The sequence below is a fragment of the Prinia subflava genome, chromosome 11 (genome assembly GCF_021018805.1).
Source record: "Prinia subflava isolate CZ2003 ecotype Zambia chromosome 11, Cam_Psub_1.2, whole genome shotgun sequence".
In the NCBI taxonomy this organism is placed as follows: Eukaryota; Metazoa; Chordata; class Aves; order Passeriformes; family Cisticolidae; genus Prinia; species Prinia subflava.
In genome coordinates, this window is record NC_086257.1 from 21,050,419 (window position 1) to 21,062,846 (window position 12,428).

Below are 12,428 nucleotides of genomic sequence, written 5' to 3' on the forward strand. Positions count from 1 at the left end.
CACCCTGCAGCCATCTGTCCTTAAACTGAGTAATACCCAAAGCTCTTTTACAGCCACCTTCCAACAGTGGAGGCAATGAAGTGATGCCAGGCAGATTCCAAAGCCTGAGCAGCAGCAATCCATCCTCCCTGCCTGAGCCCTGGGCCTGGCACAGCAGCTCTAGCAGGGGCTACACAGAGGGAGCCACAGGCTGTGAGATGCTCCCCCTCAATTAAAAGGATAATTGTGCAGAAGGTGCTGCAGAGGCATCCTCTGAGCAGTGGAACCAGCCTCTCCCTCATCCTCCCCCCTCAAAACAATCTTGAGGTGAAACATCAGCTTAGAGTAATGAGGTGACACAAAGCAGCTTTATTCCTTTTGGACGACAGCACAGAGAGGCCTCACTTTCCACTACAGTATTCTCTAATGGAAAACTAGGAACATATTTTCCTGTTTTTTGGATTTTTCTTTTTTTAAGATGTTAATGCAAAAAGTTTGCTCACCAAAGCAGAAGAACATATCTCACCTAAAGCAAAATGAGCCAGACGTACTTGGCATAGGAAGCAAAAAACATTAATAAACAGGTGGGATCAGATCAACAGCTTTCACTAATGATTCCCCCAAAACCTGACCTACTTCTCGTAGCCCAAGAATGTGTCTTTATTTTTGTCTGTGACCTGCTTTAAAAAAGTAGATCTTCTTTTTAAAAATTCCATGTGCTCGACTGCCAAAAAATAGAATTGGCTGAATACTGATGGCAGAATTCCAGTGTAAATGCCCATCTCTCCCTAAAAGAATGTACCTTGGTGTGGACTGGGAATGACAGATCTCCTACTGCACACACATTCCTGGATTCCTTTTAGTCTCAGCCACTTGGAAAAGAAAGGAGTAGTAATATTTCAGAAGAAGTTGAGGATAGCAAGATTGGGTTTTTTTCCATAGCAGATAACCCTCTGAGTGTATTATAAAGTGCATAAACCAGCAGGATTGAGTCAGAATGTGATAATACTTTCAATGATTTCAGAATTACCAGATGGGCTAAAATGGCTAAGGACAAGGCTGAGATGGTGATCCAAGTGAAAATGTCAAAATTTGGGGTATTTCAGAAGGCAGGGTTCCTTTCAGCATCAGCAAAGAAGTTGAACTGTGTCACAAAAGCCTGGAGCCAGATCTGCACACTGTGGAGATCCTGCAGGCTTATCTCGAAGGGATGCTAATCAGAAGCAGCTTCTGCAGCTCTGAGTGTAACAAAAAAGCTGCTACTATTTTATCGAAAGTTTATGGTTATTATGTCACCCCTAATTACAACCCCCAGAAGCTGAGCCTGAATCACTCTCAACCTTAAATCCCAAACATGTGGACTGAATTTTCTTTCCTCTCTCTGCTTTCTAGCAAGGATGCTCTGTCACACTGAGCAGGAGAGGAAAACAAACCCTGAAGCCCAACAAAATCTCATTTCCCTCTCCCATGAAAGGTGATTTCTTTGTACAGTATTGAGTCCTCTGACCCTCTGCAGGTCAGGGCTGAGGGTTCAAACTGCTCCAGGCACAGGAACTCACTCCAAGACTTAAGGGAGGTGGCTGTGCCCAGCAAATAAATAATAATTTAATTACTTCAATCAAACTTCTCAATGAAGAGTCCTACTCTGGGAATTTTTTATATTAGTGCCCCAACTATGTATGCTGTTCACACAGAAGGCTCTGGGTACCAGATACAGAAACCTTGGGTTGTTACAGACATGTGGACATTTATGAGGTCAGGATGGACATTTATGAGGTCAGGATGGACATTTATGAGGTCAGGATGGACATTTATGTCACCAAGTGTTTATACAGATAACCTGGAAGTGGAAGAAGACAAGTCTTCAAAGACTTTGGGGAGAGGGAGAGAGGGAATGGGATACATATAACAAATAATGCCCAGTGCAATTAAAGTAAATATTAATGGCACAAAGCAATAAATATCCACCAGCAATGTCTATAATAGCATCAGAGAACACCACAGGTTGAAAGGGGACCTCAGCAGTGGTTATCAAGAATTACAGTATTTACAGTATTTCAAATACTTAGTTTCCCATTTCAAGGGCCATAAAAAGAAATCTCAGGCTTCTATGGATGGCTGACTTCCTTTCTGTAATAAACATGATTATTCACAGTCTCCTGAGCTAGACTAAGCTAAGTACAACGAGACCTGTCCCAAATCCCTCCCCAAGCAGGGAAGTTGCTCTGACCTGCCAATCTCTCTTGAGTATCAAGCTCAAGATCTTCCTTCCAAGCCAACAAAGGGGAGAAAGCCTTCTGAAATAGAAGAGATAGAGAAGGAAAGAAACCATCTGATAAGCTCTATGTGATAACACAGAGGTGCTGGAAGGCCTTTCCTCCTGGCTCTCTGTTGCTCCTCAGCAGCCACCAAGGACTATACTCTAGATTAGCTCACTGGAGCATTTAGGGACAAGGAGCATGAGCATCTGCTGGACATCACAGATGCAGTGGTGGAAAAGTGGGCAAGAACAGCAGCAAGAAATGGGCAAGCCTTGATGTAAAAACAGGCGATTCAGGTTCAAAAAAACTACCCAGAACTGCTCAAGAAAGGTGGTGGGTGGCTGAGCATGATTCACCTGCCTGGGACTAATTGGCCCTGAATGACAGACAGTTGATTTGCATTTCAATCTTTGTCCCTTCCTCTCCCTCAGCTGACTGAGCACTGAGTATTGACAGGAAGACAGAAAATCTCTGCATGTCAAACCCCCCAAACGCTGGGGCTTGCAGGGGCAGGCAGCAGGAGCTGCTTTCCTCCCTCGCCATCGGGAACAGAAGCTCAGGCACGTCAGGGAAGAGCCCAGCTAACACTTCAGGTCATTGTCCCATTTTAACTTTTCCTCTCAACATCTGTTCCCCACATCTGTCATGGCAAAACTCTTCCTCCTAGGAGGAAGCTGGGGGTGGGGATGAATTCCTTATGAATGCTCAGCGGGGTCCTCTGAGGGACAGTACAAAAATCTGAGTTACCCTGCTGATCTCACTGTCTGAGATACTACAGCACTCCCGAGCTACAGCAGTAGGTTCTGATTCCCAGGCTGTGGGTTCTTTGGATCCAATGTTTCAGATTGATCTTTTACTGCAGAAAGACCTGGACCACATCAAGCCCTTTTTTTTCAGAGTTTTGAATCATAAACAAAACTCTATAGCTACAACCAGCAGCAAATGCCCCTAAAAACTGAACACTTTCTCAGCAGCTGTTTGGTGCTAACAGAGCTTCAGTGTCAAGTCTTGCTGAACTAAAGCCTTTTATTCTATGCTTCTCTTAGCCTGTGTCTATGTTCCTTTCTGCACGTACAGCACAAATATAATTTTCAGACCTTTCCAACCATACTTTTAAACACCAAGCACAGCTTTAAAAAACGGAAAAAAATGTCAGTTCAAGGTAAGTTTGAAGTTTCCATCAATAGTTTACATGTTTGCATGAACAGCAGCTGTGTATGTAAATGGTTTGAAATAGCTAAAAGCTCTAAACTAATTAAGATTTTCCCATTGCAAATACACATTTTAGGTTTGTTCTGCATTCTTTCCTTCGAAGAGAGGAAAAGGTCCAGCTCAAGCCTTAGCTTCTGGCCACAGAAAGTATTTACTGTTTCAACAGCCCTTCCATTCCAAGGGAATGACATCAGCACTAGCACTTTGCAAACTCTGAGTCTTAATTCTCAAGCAGAGCTCCATGCTCACAGATATGCCAGTCATAACATGACATGCTTTCTCAGAATTTGTTCCAGATTTATCGGGGCTGTGACCGGCTTTAGTGCTGGGAAAGATCTTTCATCAGTCACGTACAGCACAACCTACAGCCCCCGAGAAAATGAACTCTTCAAAACACAGCCCAGCTCCTTTGTGAGCTGCCTGCCGATGTCAAAGCTGAAGACACCAAGAAGAACACTCAGGGCATGGCAGAAATATAAGTTAATAAGCTCCTTGTACAAGAACAAACCTAAAGCTGCAGATGTCACGCAGCAGCTGAGTCACAGGACCAGAGGGGAGGTGACACAGTCACTGAGTCCATCCTCCTACATTGAAACATGATCATCTATCCCCAAACCATTTCTCTGAGAAGGCTCTCTAGCCCATTTTTCCAAAATAAATGACAAATAAATGACCTCCTGCCCTGTGATCATGGTAATCTCCAAACTTCTCAGCTAGGCCAACTAGCACAGCATCTAACTCCTGACCACAGGGAAGATCATCTCAACTCTCCCTGCTGCATCTGAATCTTATTCCTTTTTCCTGCATATCTGCCCCAGGCGAGTTCATCACCCCTTTCTTTGTTGCCACCTTTCACACACTTGCAGGAATTTCTTCCTCCAACAAAACAAGCTCATTCCTTCATACCTGTCTTGAAGAGACCCCACCTGCTGCTGTCCTTTGCCACATTTTTAAATTGGTCTCCATCCTTCTGAAGATGTGGCACAGCCCTGCCCACCACGTGCCAGCTGAGGTCCTGGCAGCACCAAAACTAAGCACCCATTTACAGAATTTGCTTAGAAGTTTCCTCTTCTCCTTGTCTACAGAATAACTTGACTCTTGGGGTTTGTAATCTCCTATTCCTCCCAGAATTACCACCTAATTAAAAAACCAGCAGGTTTGAGAACAACTAGCTGCAGTGCAGTACATGGCCCTTGCCTTGATCAAGCTTTTTCTTTGAAGGCCATTACAGAGCTCTTCTGTCTTGTCCTCCTTTCCCTGACCCATCAAGCACTCTCAACCCTGTCAGAGCCTGATATGGACTATAATTTAATAAACCTCAATCCTTATCCCATCCTTCAAGCCCTTAATGAAAATATTGAATAAAATTAGACCTAGGACAAATTCCTGCCTAATCCAGTTTGATGCAGCTCTCCAGCCTGTCAGGGAGGCAGGACAGAACAGGGCAGGGTCAGGGCTAAATTGCCAGGCTACTGCTGGCTGACAGCTGAGACACTGGGAAGGGCAAACCCAGTGTCACACTGAACACACAGGGCTTTAAAAAACTCTTCCCAGCACCACTTCCACACTGGGCAGAACAGGGAGTCCTTCAGAATAAAAAAATTGTGAAAAAAATTTACATTCAAAACAATCACACCATGAGAACCTATAATACACCAAGGAAGATTATTAATTAAGCCTGGAGGAGATTTCTAAATGTTAAATATTTCCAAGTTCTGTTCATTACGTGAAAGCTAATAAAAACCATCAATGATAAAACACAACTACAGCTCCCCTGACAAAGGTAGAGAGATTGATGTTATCCAACTTTAGATGCAATTGTTAAAACATGTTCTGATTCTTTAGAAACTGCTGTGCAGGAGTGTATCAATTTTTTCATTTCTAAGTGCCTTCCCACTGTTGCTATCTGATTTCTCCTGCTAACATACCTTAATTACTGTCTAGGAGCTTATCCTTCATTATTTATCCTTAAACACCAAACCATATATAGATATTTTAAAAAACCACAAAAAACAACAGAACAAACAATCAAAAAAAACCCTCAACCAAAACAAAGGGAGAAAAAACCCCAACACACAAAAAACCCAAAAACCAACCAATCAACCCAAAGTCACTCCCTGAATAACTGACGGCAAACAGAACAAAACTCCTGTATAAAATCCAGGAAGGCACATTTTCAGATCTAAAATCAGAAAAATCAAACCTCTAGTCATCCTGATTCACTGGGACAATAAAGCTATGGATAACTGAAATGTTTTTCTCAACACCACTGTGATTCAGGCATGAATTCAATCCCAGGCTTCAGAGATGTCCTGCCCACAGTCCATGCCTACTGAACTGCTAGTTTCACCTTGAGTATTCCATTGTTCATGGAACAGGATACTCCAAAATACCTGAAGTGCAAATTCACAGCTCATCCTTCTTTAACCAAAGGCACTTGCTACCACATGGATCAGGATCAGATGTGGAGGCATTCAGATATACATAATGAAGTCATCCGGGCTAAAAAGTGTTTTAAAAATAAATGTAAGGGTATCCAATCCTCCATGCTCCCCACTGTTGTTTGGATCTATGTTTTTCACTGGGATGAAAGAAGGAAAATAAGATCAGTAGCAACCAGCAAGGGAAAAGGCTGGATGCAAGGGACAAATGGAGGGTAAGTGACATGTTGGGTTTGTTTTTCTCTGCTTCTTCGCTGCTACTGCTGGAAGACAGCAAAAACAACTCCTACTTGACTGGCTGGAGATCTGAGCGAATTCCTACTGTGAGCACACAGTTGGTCCATTAGAAGGCAGAAAAAGGCTTTCTTAGTAAAATACAGCAGCTCCCCATCCCCATCAGATCCATTTGACATCGTGAGCGAGCGCTTTGTACATGTCCCAAAGCAGATAACAGAGACAGTGCACTGTGGATGGCTGCAGCTGCTGGGTTTGAAGGAACACCAAATCAAACAATGACATAACCCACAGAAACAGAGGAAGCCCAAGCTGAATCTGCTGGAACAACAAACCACTTACACACAGGACCTCCTCTTGGAGCACTCTCATCATTTCAACCTGCTTTAAGCTTATTTTCTGTGTCAAAATATTTTTTCTTTTTATTTTTGACAGCTTCTCTTTTGCTATTCTGTTTCAGCAGCTCGCACGCTATGTGGGGTTGGGAAGACAATAAAAGTTTTGGTTTATCTTTTGGTCAAGTATTTGACAAAGAGACTGAAAGTCCCTCCTAAAACTTTCCTGGAGCTCCTGACTCCCACTTTCCAGGTAGAAGTTTTGTTCTCACTACAAACTTTGCCAACAACACTAACCTTTTCCTGGGAAAAATTATGTTCTTCACACCTCTCAGAATTTTGTACAATAGTTGGGATGCATGGAATTTCCTTACACTTAATTCCTTCCATTTATTTCCATGCTGCTTTATGTTTTGTCCCTCTCATTCCCTGTGACTCCCTGTCCAGCCTTTGCCACACTCAAGGGTTGTTCTCCAGGCTGAGAACACAGTGGTCACTCCAGAGGGGATGTAACCTCTGCAGAGCTGCACCTTGCTGTCACCAGCACCCCAGGCTGCCCCAAGTGACGTGGCCATAAAAACTCCACAGGCTTCCCCAGCTCAGAGCAGGAGCAGGGGATGGTCAGCAGCATGGCTGAGATACCCATGCTTCTTAAAATATGAAACTGGCTCAAAGGGATGTCTGACACCAGCCATGAAATTACACCATATGCCATTTACAGAGAGATTTCCTCTCCCAAAGAAAACATCCCCTTCAGTCCTGGCACCTGAGTGTCCCAGCCAGGCAAAGCAGGAGCCTGAGCATCATGAACACACAGTGAGAGGAGGCTCCCAGCTCCTCCTTGCACTGACAAAAAGCACAAGTTTGACAGCACCAGGGATCAGTCTTCTCTTCCCAACTGGGTCACTGAGAGCTCCACTGCATCCCACCACAGGCATGGCTTTGTCTCTGGCACTCCTGAGTGTCCCTGCTGGGACAGCCACACAAAGTCCTGCTGGGGCAGAGGGGAGCCCTGCAAGGTGAATTCTCCAAGAACTGAGGTGGAAAGCACAATCCCTAATGAACACAGAGTCTCCAGTGTACCAGTCTGGCCTTTGAAATCCTGTGTCTGCTGCCCCATGCCAATGAGGAAATATTTTCTCTGAAATACCATCCCCAGTGTAGGGGGACAACGGCAGCAGTACTGAACACAAAATAAAACTTACTTCTTCTTGATGTTCAAAAATATGACCATAGGCAATTCTGGCCATTAAACCCTTTGCTAATCTGCCTATTGCACAATAAGAGCATTTTCCTGATCAAACATAAAACTAGCAAAATAACCTGCAGAACTGCATATTTGCACAGAAAAACAATCACACAGCACAGCCAAAACAGACTCCATAGGAGTTCCAAACTTGCTGGGGATTAAACAGAGCACCTCAGCCAAAATTAACAACTTCCTTGGCAGTGAATCTCATAGAGCCACCGACTTTGTTACAACAATAGGAAGGCAGCAGAGCACTTCACCAGTGCAGAGGCACAGCAGAACCCATCATGAACTAAAAACAAAAAAATTAAGAAAATAACTGCAGGCCAAATTTTGCCCTCAGTCACAACTCTTCAGCCTTGCTTGTATCAAAAAAAAAGTCTTTAGATTTTGTGGTGGGCAATGCAAAGTGCTGTGCGATGCTGGGTTTTAGCAATAACCACTATTTCAGTCTCAAGAACAGACACAGCAAAGCAAGCTATTCATCCTCTATGAGAGAGTAAGCAGGGAAAACTTGTCCTAAAACAGGATAAAACTAGAAAATACACCATCTTTTCACTGTTCTTGATTTTTGTCCAAGCATTTACATTAAAGCATCGATTTTATTTCTATGCACTATTTACACTATTCACACATCTTTAAAATATGTTAGATTCCACACAAAAAAAGTTTGGGCTTTTTTTTTTAATACAGCCATTCCAAATTGTGGTGCTACAAAGGCAAAGATTTTTCATGAAGCCTGCAGTGGGATTTTTCAATGGCAACCTAGTGAGGGCCTGCAGTTACAACATTCTTTCAATGAACCCCAACCTAAGCTCTTCTAGTACCAATGTAAATTACTGACCTATTTTTCCAGATGAAAAGTGTAGTACAATGAAACTGCAATGAGTGATGGAGATCACAGTAGTCCCAGAAACCAAGTAACATTTTTCTCTTTCCACTCAGCCCGGGCACCAAAGCTCAGAGAGGGGGGAAAGGTAAAGAGCTTCCCCTCCCTTCTTTAAATCAACCCAAACATCTACAGATTGACAGCAGAACAGAAATAAATTATCTTCCTCATGACAGATGACAATCAACTGACTCAAGCAATTCCAGCCTAAACTGCTTTGCAGTCCTGTCTGAAGGATGAACTATGACTATATGAGCTAGAAGGATATTAAACAGAACATTTAATAAAGACTGGAGGCTAAAATTCTAAAATGCAGAAGTCAAAAAGGCTGATGTAATCTTCTCTGTGCCCTCTCATGCCTGAGATGGGAAGAATGAGCTCAAGAATGTTAAAAAACCTTCATCTATAATGTCTGTACCAACTTCCTACTAGTGAGCTGAAACAAGTGCCATGGGCAATTCGCAGTCCTGTATAGGACGAGGGCAGAATGTCATCTTGAACAGTGGCACAACCAGTTTCACCACTAAGAACCCTTTCCAAATATTGAAAGTATTTCACAGAAATATCCACCTGATTACTGCTTGCTGGGAAGGATTCAACAAAGCTACAGGAATTTCAGCTCATTCTGGATTTCATTGCAGAGATGAAATTCAGGCACAAGTCACGTGCATCGCAGTAAATCAAAGCAGCTGCTTCTAAGCACAGCTCCTCAGAAGGAAAAAAAAACAACAACCAAAAAACCCCCCACCAACAAAAAAAAACCAAACTCAAGCTTCAGAACAAAATCTTTTATAATAAACCTTGGAGAAAACTGAAATGGCTGCTTCATTTTAGAACAGTGTTCATCCTTTTGTTAACTGCAACACTCAAAGCATCACCCTGCATTAAGATCCTTCCTCCACTTTAAAACAAATATACTGAAGGTCACAAAAACTTTAGAAATCAAATTCCACCCTTCCTTGGAAAAGGAAGAGTAACCGATGGGGTTTGAAGCACAGCCTAAGAGAGTTCAGTAAACAAATCCCATTAACTGCAGGAGACATGAAATTTCATTTCAGCACCTTTGCAAATCCAGCTGGAAATACAGACAGACATTGTTCAGAACATCTGGTTATACAAATAAGTGTTGCTCATTAAATCATTAGACTTAAACCCATTTTATTTTTTATAGTCTGGAGGGAGGAAATGTTCTACCTCTTCCCTATAAATACCCTCTCCCTTTTGGCTCAGTGTCCCAGATATTGCCAAATAAGGGAAACACAGTTCCCTTCTTTTGTCGGTGGTCCACGTTATCTCCTCCTAACTGGTGAGGATACACTGCTTATCTTGCTCTGAAAGCTCTGAGGTCTTGGTGTAACTCTTCTCCCCATCACAGCATTTAATCAGTGAGCATTTAAACAGGATGAAAACGTACTTTGTACAATTTTTTTTCCTGTTGGGTGGGTAACCATAAATTATGTAAACTCCTAGGAAAAAAGTTCAGATTTCAGTCTGCTGGATTTGACTGTCAGTTGCAGCAGAAGCTGCAAATTCTTGAGATAATATGAGGATCCTCTGGGGGAAGAGGTTGTGCCTTACGTCATTTAGCACCGACTTCCTGATAAATGATGGAGCACACAGCTTCTCCAGCTCGCCCTGCCAAGGAGATCCTGCTGGCAAAATGAGGCAAGGGAGGGATAAAGCAGATGAGAATAAAAATATGAGAGCCTACAGAAACTGATAAGGATTGGGGTAAAGCACCAGTCATTGCCAAAATGGTTTGGGGTTAAACACTAGCCACTGCCAAAAGGGTTTGTAAGCCCTAATAAGGTCAAACACAAGCCCTAGGAGCCAGAGTCCCCCACTCTTTACTAGATATGCCCTACATGTTCCTCGGTGGGCTTTGAGCTGTGTTTCCTGCAGTTAGCACACTTAGAGCTTCTAATGAGATTTATTTTGTCACAGCTGCTGTGATGAGGCTAAAAAATGTAACCAGAACTGTGGAGACCCATTTGCCCCATGGATGGCTCAGAGCCACGGATGCCCAGACCAGCAGCTCTCAGAGCACCTCATAACCACGCTGGATCATTTGTATCCACACTGTCTGGTGCTCTCTTTGCATTTTCAGGTACAAAAAGTCTGAACAAAACCAAGTTTGAGGCATTTCCACTTGCCTTTAAAAGCAGCTGACACTGAAGATGGGAGACTATTGTGCAATTAAATCAGGAGATGCTCCCACTTAGCTGACGAAGAGAATCTCTTATCTACAACTTCTGCTGCTGAAGTTATGAAGCTGGTTCTTTAGTCTTTCAAGATAAGTGCATAAAAATAGAGTGTATCTCCTCTCTCCCTGTGTCAGCCCTTCCCAGCTTGTAGAACTCTGTGCAAACAAAGCAGTGTGGTGTGAAAGAAGGTGGGACTGCCATGGCATTCAGACTCCCCATAAAATTTGGGTTTGTCTCTGCAGTTTGGATACAGCAAGAGAATATCTCCCTGCTTGTGACAGGTCACATGCAGACAAGATTTCACAGGCTTGCAAATCCCTGGAAACTGTCTGCACACAGGCAGCTTCTGGGAAAGAGTTGGTCAGGATGTGTGAGAAGGAAGCACCCACAGGCAAAAAGCAAAACACTGCTGGGTTTGGAAGTAGGCAAAGCTAGGGCAGAGGCAGGGAGTGCACTGGGCATGGACTTGCTGTCCAGAACCATTTCTGATATTCAGCTTTTACCTTTCTCCATCAAAGCCCCCATGATATAAGTTAAGCAGAGGAAACAGATTTGTTTCTCTCCCTCAACAGAGCGTAATTCAGTGATGCTGGATAAACATTTTAGCCATTATTTTTGCTGAAGCAAAGTCACAAATTAAGCCTGATCTGGATAAATTCTTGCAGGCACACAGACTGCCATGAACTTGGGAACATACTCTACCTGAACCCTGCAATATGTTTCTAATACAGCCATCAGTCTATATAAAGCTCACTTAAGTGACTACTTTACATGACTATTAGGCAAAAATATTATTTGTTGAGAATCTGTGTGGCCCAGCTAATGGAGTTCAAGCTGGTACATGAAGGTGTATCTGACACTCATAACCACCTTGTTTACTGCCTGAATGACCAATTCACAGCCTATTATTTTAGAGAAAATACCAAAGATAGAGACTGTTGAAGAAGCAGGCATATTTCCAAATAGAAACAAACAAAAGCACAAGCTCAGTCATGATGTGGGAGATAAGGTCAAGGCACCAGAATATCACACTGGAAATTCTGGGTGTTGCAAATGAACACTGCCTTCCCAAGTTCAGACTATGCCCTAATTAATGCATCTGGTTTCCTCTCATGCATTAAAACTTACAGGAAAACAGCACAGAGCACACAAAATCTATTTCTAATGAGGTATAAGTCTGAAGAATTCAGACAAGTATTATTAATGGCTAAAACGATTTTAAAAAATGCAGTAGGAACAGTAACACCATTTAGATTTCATATATGATGCTGATCTGTGCTCTCAAGATTCAACACATCTCTGGTTCCACTAAATATTATGTTTCATGTTGCATTATTTGGGCTAATACTAAAATTCACTTAACCTGACAGATGTATTTTACTCTTCCATGTGTTTTTTTCAATGCTATTAATAAAATCATTGTGTCAGTTTTGACAGGTTGTTTTTAAGAGACAATCTTATTGAAACTCCTTATTTTATAGAAGCAAATACATTTAGGGACACCAGAGAAGCTGCATCTACCAGAGGGGTATTTTGTATGGCAGCAGACAAAACATTTATGACCAATTCTGTCTGCAGAACATTTCTACATTGCTATAACAAATGTTTATTAGCATGCACCAGA

General features: G+C 42.6%; 1 protein-coding gene across 4 annotated transcripts in view; it reads right to left on the minus strand.

The window, feature by feature from the left end:
• Positions 1-12,428, minus strand: part of FNDC3B (fibronectin type III domain containing 3B) — a 186,064-nt gene that overhangs the window by 67,451 nt on the left and 106,185 nt on the right. The gene's annotated exons all lie outside the window — the stretch shown is intronic.